Raw genomic sequence first — 10,519 nt, forward strand, 5'->3', positions numbered from 1 at the left:
TGTGCACAGACAATCTACAAACATCTTTTTTTTCAGGACAAGTTGGACTGTCAGAATATGTGTGTTGTATTGATGTCACATGAATGTAAAATAAGTTATGGGACCATAAAGACAAATAAAAAAATAAAACAGAAATTGAATCAATTATATATTTATTGTAATCACACACAAAATAATAAAAGATAAGCATTTTTCCTCTGTAAAACAGTTGTCTCATGTCTTTGGAGTCCTTGAGCACAGAAATGAACATTATAAATTATACAGATCAAAAGATATTTACATTTTTACAAAAAAAAGTCCAGGCGTTTTCATGACATTTATTGATGCCAAGCCTCAAGCCACATGCGTGATGACGCACACATGCGTGATGACGCACACAAACAGAAAGCATCAGTGGACATTGTAGCATTTAGCTAGCGGTAAATCCGATAGAAAAATCGATAAATTATGGACATCAAGTGGATACATCTAGGATGTAAGAGTTTGGATGCATTGCTGAACAACTCCGAAAAGAGGGACAAGTTTCAGGCTGGATAAAAATCCTTCTGTAAAAGCTAGAAAGACACCAAATATATCCCCATGATGGTTAACTCCTCAGCTATTAGCAGAAAAAACAGTAAGAAGCTACGTTTTACGGTTATTAAATTATTTAAATATGAATCAGAGGTGCCGTTTTCAATCGTCGACGATTGATTAGGTTTCTGAGGGTTAATGTCTAGTGACATATCAGGGCCATTTTATGATTAATTGATATAATTTTCTTACATACTGTTCCTTTAAAGTGACATCCTAGCGCAAAAAGGAAATCGAACCCCAAACCGAAGCGACAATTGTTTAAAAATAGGAAAAACAGTTGAGTAACCCAATACGTGAAACTGACACGGAAAAAAAAAGTCATGGCACAGACACGTAAAATGGTAGAAAACTATCAAAATAATGCGTGACAATTTTACGGAAATTTGTGAGATCAGGTTGGAATGTATTTATCTGAATCACAGATCTAATCCTGCATTCTAGTAAATGTCAAATTATTTTATCACTTGGTCACTTGACTTGAACTGAGATGGTTTGAAAGGAAGCTGAGGCATTATGACCTGTGACATTTTGTCCTATCCTGTGAAAGGAAATCTGGTCAAGCTTCACTTCTTAGCTTCTCAGCAAAGTCTTATCTGTAGAAGAGCGTCGCTGACTGCCGCTCAACTCTTGAACCCTGCTCAACTTCTTCTGACATTGGTGCGTCAGTAGGAAATTTGGTAAGATCTCATCCCTGTGACCATACCTTTTGTCCTGTCAGCCTGTACCAGCTAAGAAAAGAAAATCCCTTTGTTGTAGCTCCTGTAAGCAAAGATCAAGCCGGATGATGTGCTTGTGACTGAATCATTTCTCCAGTTTAGTGTATGTTTGCTTTGTGTTGCAAGGTTTAAAAATAAGTGCCGTTTTATTTCGTTTTTTGAATTGCGTAGTTAATGATATATGCCCAGATTCTAAGCACCTCTCTTTATTGTATCTTGCCGACTCAGTTTACAACTATATATCACTATTATCCTCTTGTATCGCAGATTCAGCCGTACCTCCGGTATTTGAGATAAAATGCCATTTTTTGCACAATCACACCTTGTTGCAATTACAGTAATTTAAATTACACCTTTGAATGTCCAAATCTTGCGGCAAAGATTTCACTTGCAGCCTTTCAAAAGGCAAGATTTTAGGGACTTTCCATCAATAAGGTTTATAAAATAGGTTGTAGGAGGATAATTTGACTATGTTACAATGGAAAGGCACAATGGAATCTAAAATGTGTTTTAAAAAATGCCTTCCAACCCACTAACAGCATAAATTGTAGGGAACGCACTAGCTGCATATTAGTACAGGCTTCATAAAGAAACAATAATAATCAGCCTTTTAGTTGTACAAAAGATTGTTTGTAGTGGTTAAAGGTTCAAACACAAATGTCTTTTTCGTGTCACCGGCACAAATTTCTATAAATAGTTTTTCGGGTCCGTTGCATGATCTTTTTCGTTTCAGTTTATGTATTTTCTCATAGTTTTTTCCTATTTTCTTAATATTTTTGCTTGGGGTTGGGGTTAGAATGACTTTCTGTTACATTTTTAGACATCCTAACCCAAACCCCAACTCTAACCCCAACTACAGGCGAGAATAGTTTAAAAGTGGAAGAAAACATATAGAAATCAATACATAAAAGTACATCCTAACCCCAAATCTAACCCCAACCCCAAGCGACAATGATTTAAAATAGGGGGGAAATGAGAAAACAAAACATAAAATGACACGAAAAAGAAAGGCGGACCACGGGCATGAAAAACTATTTATAGAAATTTGGTGACATGGAAAAAAGCTGAATTTCGTGCCATGGACACGAATAAATTAATCAAATGTTTTGTGACTATAACACGACTTTCCATGAGATCATGTTGCCCAGTGACAGCATTTTTTTCTGACCGTGAACATATTCTGACATAAACACATACATCACAAATTATTTTTATTGTTTGGCCAGTGATTGAAATACATCAATTAATTTCTTCCTTGTACCACAAAGCAACAATGTGGCCAACAGCATCTATTAAAGAATTCTGATTATACAACTGCTGTTGACTGAGTTCACCATATGCTGCCAATCAGCATCTTATCAAATAAAAAGCCAGCAAGTTCAGATCAATTATTTTAGCGACTGATGACAGAGTAACAGGTTTGAAAAGCCAGAGCTTTATGAAAGCACAATGAACTAAGGTGTTTTAAATGATTTTGCTTTGCTAACACTTTGCTAGACCTTCAAATCAAAACTTTAAAGGGGACAGAGAATGAAAAACCATTTTTACCTTGTCTTTGTTGAATAATGGTAGTCTACCTGCATTCACAAACATACAAAAAGTGCTAAACATGTTAAACATCTAAGTCTCATAGAAATTCCTCTTTTAGAAATGTCAGACAGAAAACGGCCCAATCTGAAAAACTGATGCTTATGACATCACAGGCATCTAACTGCCCCTCCACTTTAAAATAATTGGCTACATTTCTTGAGTGGCAGCAAAGTCAGCCAATCAGTAATGAGATTGCAAGTTAAGCCAGTAGGGGGAGCCAGGTAGGTGCAAAACAACTTGTTTAAAATCCCCACCCTAATAGAGCTATCTGAGAGAGGTTTTTAGGAAGCTTCTAAGGCATTACAGACCCAAACAAAAAATTTTTTGTCTACATGTGACATCACAGAACAAGGATAAATACCCCGTTCAATCATTCTATGTCACCTTTAACACACTTTATTAGATGTGAATAAAAAACTATTGCGAGATGACAGCGTTTCCATTAACAAATGCAATGTTATTTTTTCTCACGGTACTGTAAATCATTACAAAAACAATGGCTACAGATGTTTTTGATATGCGGATGACATTAAAATACAGTGGTTCTGAAATATTGGAAATGTGACTATTGGTTTTGCGCACACCCAGGATTTCAGTCAATGGCTAGTTGATAGTTATAAATGAAAAAGAAAACGTTATACTGTAAATCATCACCGTGTCTATGTAGGTTGCAAAATGTCATCTATCAGCACAAAGACTATCAGTTAAGGGTTTCACAAGTTTTCCATTTCTCGCAGTGTGCCTAGTACAGCATGCATTATACAAGCCATGAAAAACTCATCCATCAGCAGGAGTATAAACAAAGGCTGGTACATTGTGGTCGGATGGGGCTGAAACTTTGTAAATGGAACATTACCTTTAACATCGGTGCACTCAGCACGAAACAAAATAAAAGGAAAAGGGGTAAAACATACCACAGGGAGCTGACGTATTAGGTCTCTTCAGAAAAAAAACACTTGGGGCCTGCGTGATCTGTTGTGTAGTTTAACACTTACTTCAGTTAACAGAGGAGGAATATAACAGACCTGATTAACTCTACATATGCAAACAACAAACGGTCAAAAAACACAACCAAAAGATGATTAGAATTGCAATAAGAAATGTCAAGACTTCATAAAGATAACATGCAGAACAGGTGAATGTAATCATGGTTATATCATGTATTGTTCAGTCAAATTGCTGTATTTCACTTCTAAGCACTGTACTTTGGTTTTCAAGGTTAAAATACAGCACCTTCACTGGCATTTATCCCCGTTGATTAGTTCTCATCATGCTGTGCCGCAAAATCAAGTTAAAGTGAATATAAATGGGATTTTGTCCTGGTTTCGGTAGAAGCATGACTGTAAAAAATGAAGGCAACGTATTAAATAAGGAAACCATTACAATTTATTCATATTACATGTAAGTTATATATTTTTACACAATTTGAGTTTCTATACTATAAAAATCTATACTCTTCAGAGTTTCTCTGTTTCTGATTTTATTAGAGAGAAGCTAAAAGCTATTATTAGAAAAGACAATATGTTATTTAAGAGAACCTTTTACCTTGCTAAAAAACATTATTTTGTGTATTTGGTATAATACAATGTGTTTGCGTGGTTTATGGTTAAAAACACATAATTTTTCACATACATTTTTGTAGCTCCAGATTTCACTCTTTTCCCTGACGCGTTCGGATTTGAAAAGCTCTATGTCCCTGATCGGCCAGCTAATCTGTACATTGTGATTGGCCTGAATACCTCTGATGTCAGCCGGAAATGAGACGCGACCATGTTTGAAAGATTTGAGATTTACGTTGGAGACGATAACTCGCGTAATCGTTTACTTTGGGGTTTGTACATTTGCATATCATTAACATGTACTAATACACACTTACACACCAAAGGAAATGTAAAAATGTGAATCGGACAATAGGTGCTCATTAATATTTTGCATAAAATAATGTATACAACCAAATTAAACATAGCCCAACATCCGATGACCTCCAATGAAGCTCGTCACAACATGTATTTTGCCCATCATGTGTCTCGTCATTTCAAAATATGCGTCATGCAGTGGCGGCCGTTGCCTTTTTTTTTCAGAGGGTGCTCGATGCGATGTTCGTCACAACATGTATGTAGCCCGTCATGTGTGGGGTTCGTAATTTCTTCTGCGCGTCGAGTGATCCTGCGTGTCTTGTCAAAATAAGTGCCTGCTGCAGACACAACTAAGGGTTTATGATAAAAGAGACGCTCGCGTTTGCCAGATGCGTAATCAGAGTTTACTGTTAAGGGAGTGTCTTGCGTATATTTTGTGAACGTGAGCGTCTCTTTTATTATAAACGGTTTTGACGCGTGTGCAGCAGGCACTTATTTTGACAAAACACGTGATGCACATAGGATCACTCGACGCGCAGAACACATACTTTGAAATTACGAACCACACACATAACACTCCGAACACTTATTTTGGATTTGCGCCCCTCGGATGAGTGGTCACGAGCCCCCACTGGCGTCATGTCAACTTATGTGCAACAGGTGTGATGTCAAAATAAGTGCCTGCTGCAGACACTTCAAAGGGGTTTATTGCGAGTATTTTGTGAACTTGAGCGTCTCTTTTATCATAAACCCGTTTGATGCGTGTGCAGCAGGCACGTATTTTGAAATGATCCACATGGTTTACATGACGCAATGAACACATATTTTGTGTCCGGCCGCCACTGCCCAACACCCTGGCAGCACTATGTCTTTCATTAAGTGGGTGGCAGGATTATGCTATAAGTTTGCTTTATATAATGTAGCATAAGCTTTTTTTTTATAATCGACTGTATTGAATCACTATATTGAAGTTATTAGGACACTTAGGAGGGAAAAATATTATTCGTTTTAAAAAGCACTCTACAGTTTAGAAGTGTTATTGAAAGCAGAAAGATTTTCTCAGTGTGTTAAAATCCTGTCAAGTGTGACAGAAAAATGTGAGAAATGCAGGGGGGGGACTGTACTTTTTTACAGGCAATAAATCATCTTTAGCCCTGAGCTGCTATACAGTAGGTGTTTTAAGGATGGGTTGAGCAGTATGATATGTGAAGCATGTGTGCTCACAGTGAGGGGTGACTGTGAAATTTTAAAATACGTTCTCTGGTTCAGTCCCCCATTCCCCTTAACATCAATTCAGACACAAAATTGATTGATCTAGATGTGATGTTATACATAAAATTTTAAAATCTAGACCTCAACCTGCCAGTAAATCAATCAATATTTGCAGTAGGCTATCTGAGACATCTGAAAACAGTTCCTGCTCTGCATTCACCTGACTAACCCCTAACTGTAAACTTTCCACAGTCTAACTTTGTTATATATTATTGATAAAAACTCTTATGTTCTTCATCTTTCCCTAGCTTTAACTCTATATAGCTTTGTACTATGTCTATTGCTGGCTCCTTAGAATTTTTTTTAAAGGGCACCTATTATGGCCTTTTTACAAGATATAATATGAGTCTCAGTTGTGCCCAGAATGTGTCTGTAAAGTTTCAGCTCAAAATACTCCATAGATCATGTCCAAAAGTGCCCCTATTTGGGTGTGAGCAAAAACGTGCTGTTTTAATGTCTGTACCTTTAAATGCAAATGAGCTACTACTCCCTTACAAACAGACAGTGAGCACTTTCAGTTAAAATAGATCTGATTAACTCTTTCCCCGCCATTGACGAGTTATCTTGTCAATTAAGAGAAAACATTTGCATAAAAAGTGTTCTTGATGAGGTTGTATGTTAATCTGTAATACCGCGGTTATCCACTAGAGGATTACCCAATTTATAAAAAAACTGAAGCAATTTTTTAACTAGTTTTAAACTCTGTGAATGCTTTGATAATCGTTCTGAATCTGATCTCTAACAAAATTCCTTCACAAAAATGCTATTTTTTCAGCTTTTTGCTAAAACATTTTTTTAAAGAAAAATACCCATATTTAAGAGTTTATAAGCAGAGAAAAAAATTTAGATAGGATGAAACGTTTTTCCTGTTTTCTTTGTTTGTTTGTTTGTTTGTTGTTTGTTTGAAAGCAAAGCGTCTGCTCTTTCATTTGACATATTTGTATGTTTATATATTTTTAGAAGATTTTTTTTCTGGAATGCATTTTGTGAAACTTTTGTGAAAAATACATAAAATGCTGGCAGGCAATTAAAAAAAAGGCTGGTGGCGAATGAGTTAATACTGCTTGAGACAATAGTATCGACAGTGTATAACTCGGTAAGGGCGGAAACTATGGTAATGCAGCACTGTAAGTGGGCAAGGCTTTATCAGTGTGACCTCACATTGATAAGAGAATCAAAACGGCATGTCTAATGACACTGCTTTGGTTTAATAAGGATTTAAAAACAAGGAGCAGGTGGATTTTTCTCATCATAGGATAGTTGTGTTCACACACTGTCAACACACATTTATGTCCAAACACCTTGTAAAAGTGGATTTTGCATAATAGGGGCCCTTTAAATGCTCTCACTTAATTGTCTGCTAAATATCTATCTATAAATAAATAAATAAATAAATAAATAAATAAATAAATAAATAAATAAATAAATAAATAAATAAATATATATATATATATATATATATATATATATATATATATATATATAGTAGAATAAGAACATTGAGTTTTATACAGATAATCTTTCTTTAATAAGATCTCATTTGTGATTTTCTTGTTGTAAATCATTGATTTACTTTTCATCCACATTTTCTTTTCATCCACTTTTGAACCAGCATCTCATATAATAGCATCTTACAGTTTCTCCCATATTTAAAAATCCTTTGCTTACACTGTGCAATGGTGCAGTCATTACATGAATGTCTTCAGTGTGCAGCTGATCTAGGACAGGCCAATTAAAGCAGGACTGTTAGTCAACCTTATGATCCACAGATCGCCACTCTCATTAAACTTGTATACTACTTCTCACCAGCTTCCCTAAAGGAGCCAATTTGCCCAGACATTTTCCTTCCCTCCATCCTAAGGGCTGTTTAGGTCAACTTTTATTTAAACACAAGATTACTGCGGTCACACACGTTTCATCATTCATCAGGTAAACATCTCGTCATGATTTTCTTAGGAAATTCTTGCATACCTTTATTAACAGGCTGCATTATATATAACTATTTGCAAATGCAAATAAATTATGATTTGGACACCAAAAAGGACACGTGCCATTATATAATCCCCCATATGCCACACAATGACACTCATATCTGTTTACTACCACTACTGATCAGGATAAAACCTGGTAGGGAATTGAGGAACAAACTGATACAGATCTAAAAACCCCTAAAGAAATCTGGATCCATACAATTGTCAATAGCACCCCTGTTTAAATCCTCAAAGTGAGTCTAATTAAGCCAGTTTCCCAGCTGTTCTACTCTAGATCCTGCCGAGACGAGCTGGCAAAAGGCAGCGCCACGTGCCTCGCTGCTGAGCGCCTTGAAGGTTTTAGGATCCATCCGTACCGTGTCTCTCTTCTGATCTCTAAATGAGGCGAGAAGTGATTTGAGTCGGTTCATCCCACCTGACATCACATCCAGCTATGTAATTAATGGCTGATGTTCCCTCCAGATGTCGGGAAATGAGGTAGATTTCTGCAAATCCCTGCTGTCGGGCACACGTAACCCTCAGCATCAGCAGCAGAGCTACAGAGCTTGTGCTTACAGATAGGAGGCTTGATCATCTTTCATTATAATTATGTATGTAGTTCACATTTGAACAAAAAAATGAAGAGAGACGGCATAATTGCAGACGATGAATCTTAATATCTTAATGTTAGGAACATACAGATAGTTAATAAAAATAGAAGAGTGAGAGATTATTACAGTACATTAATTTGGATTTGAATTAAATCGTAATTAATGTGAATTATTTAAAACCACAGTGCACCTTTATGGTCACAAATGTTTACATTCGTTGTTTCTGAGAGGTCATAAGGTCTATATACTCCTCAAGGATCTGAAATCTATCCTTAAATTAACAATTCATGAGCTGATAACTGCTCAGATCTAAAGTGGACGTGTGGTAATGAATCAAAGCCGACGTCTTTGTAACAAATTTAACAAAATAAACATGTAGGCTTCTATTTTAGACCACCCATGACTCCTCAGACAAGCTGAGAAGTGTAATCCCCAAAAAAGCATCAAGGTTGTTTTCCAGACGCGAACCCAACCTCCTTATGCATGCAAGCCTGTCAGAACACTTGTTATGATGATGACTGAAGCGATTTAGAAACAACATTCATGGCAAATTTGTTTATTCACACAACAATCAGTTATACAAACAGTATACATAACAGTTATGACAAATACTTCAACAGAGAATACAATTTTACAGCTTTTGGTTTTATGTGGGCCTATTATAATATACAGTCAATTAGCATTATAGCAATCTTTTAATGTACAGCCTACATTGTAATATAGTTGCAATTGTAAATAATTGGAGCTTACAAATAATAGACTATACCAGCAATACACTCAATACCTGAAATATACCATAAACATTTTATTATGAGCTATATATTGTTTACTGTATATAATGGCTGTGCATATTATATAAATAAATAAATAAATATATATATATATATATATATATATATATATATATATATATATATATATATATATATATATATATATATATATATATATATATATATATTATAACTTATGTGTGTTATTATACCTTGTGTTGTTCTTGTTAATTTTTGTTATAGGTCATAAACTAAAAAACATGCATTTCAAAAAAGATAAACATTTCTTTTATCCAGTATTTTGCCTTTTAATTACTTAGAACTCATATTTTCTTTTTTTAATATTTTAAAAACAATTGCAGTTTAAGATTGTAAGAATCAAATTTTAATAGTTTAACTATAAACATTTCACAAAAAGTGCAAAATAATCAACACACATTAGCAGAGCTCTTAAACGTCTTTTGTTTATAGCTATTAAACCTTCATAAATTGTTACATTTCAAGTATTCACAACATATTAGTATTTTTCTAATAAACTAAAATTGCACTTCATGTTTTCTTTTTTTATATTTTAAAGATATATAGGCTAAACTTTTAAAATTCTACATTTGAATTGTACACTACATTCAGACATGGTGACCGGAGTTCGCCCCCTAGTGGTAGTGGCAGTCGTAATTTCAGTTTAATCATAAATCCGTGTCAAGGCAAGAGCCTTTAATGTATGTATTTATTTATATTTATTATTATTGATTCACTTATCAGTAATCAATCGTTTTTAAAGGATTCAAGTGTTACTGATAAAGTTAAACAAAAAAATATATATATTCATAATTTTCACCTTGCACACAGTGTTTTGATTGAAACACATTAAAACACATCACATATTTTTTTAGGCTTCCAAAGCTCAAATTGTATCCGATAATTACGCACCCACAGATGATTGGCATCCCACGCAGCCCATTTCCGACTCTCTTTACAGATTTCGGCCGTCATTTGTCATGTACAGTGAAAAGGTAAAAGTAACCAAGCTGATTTTAAATCAGACAAAAATGACCGGTGGGCCGGATAAAGATGATTGGAGGGCCGCATTTGGCCCACGGCCTACCAGTTGACTAGCCCTGATCTATAAATTAACTGCACAATTGCACAAATTGT

The sequence above is a fragment of the Misgurnus anguillicaudatus genome, chromosome 14, assembly GCF_027580225.2.
Source record: "Misgurnus anguillicaudatus chromosome 14, ASM2758022v2, whole genome shotgun sequence".
NCBI lineage: Eukaryota > Metazoa > Chordata > Actinopteri > Cypriniformes > Cobitidae > Misgurnus > Misgurnus anguillicaudatus.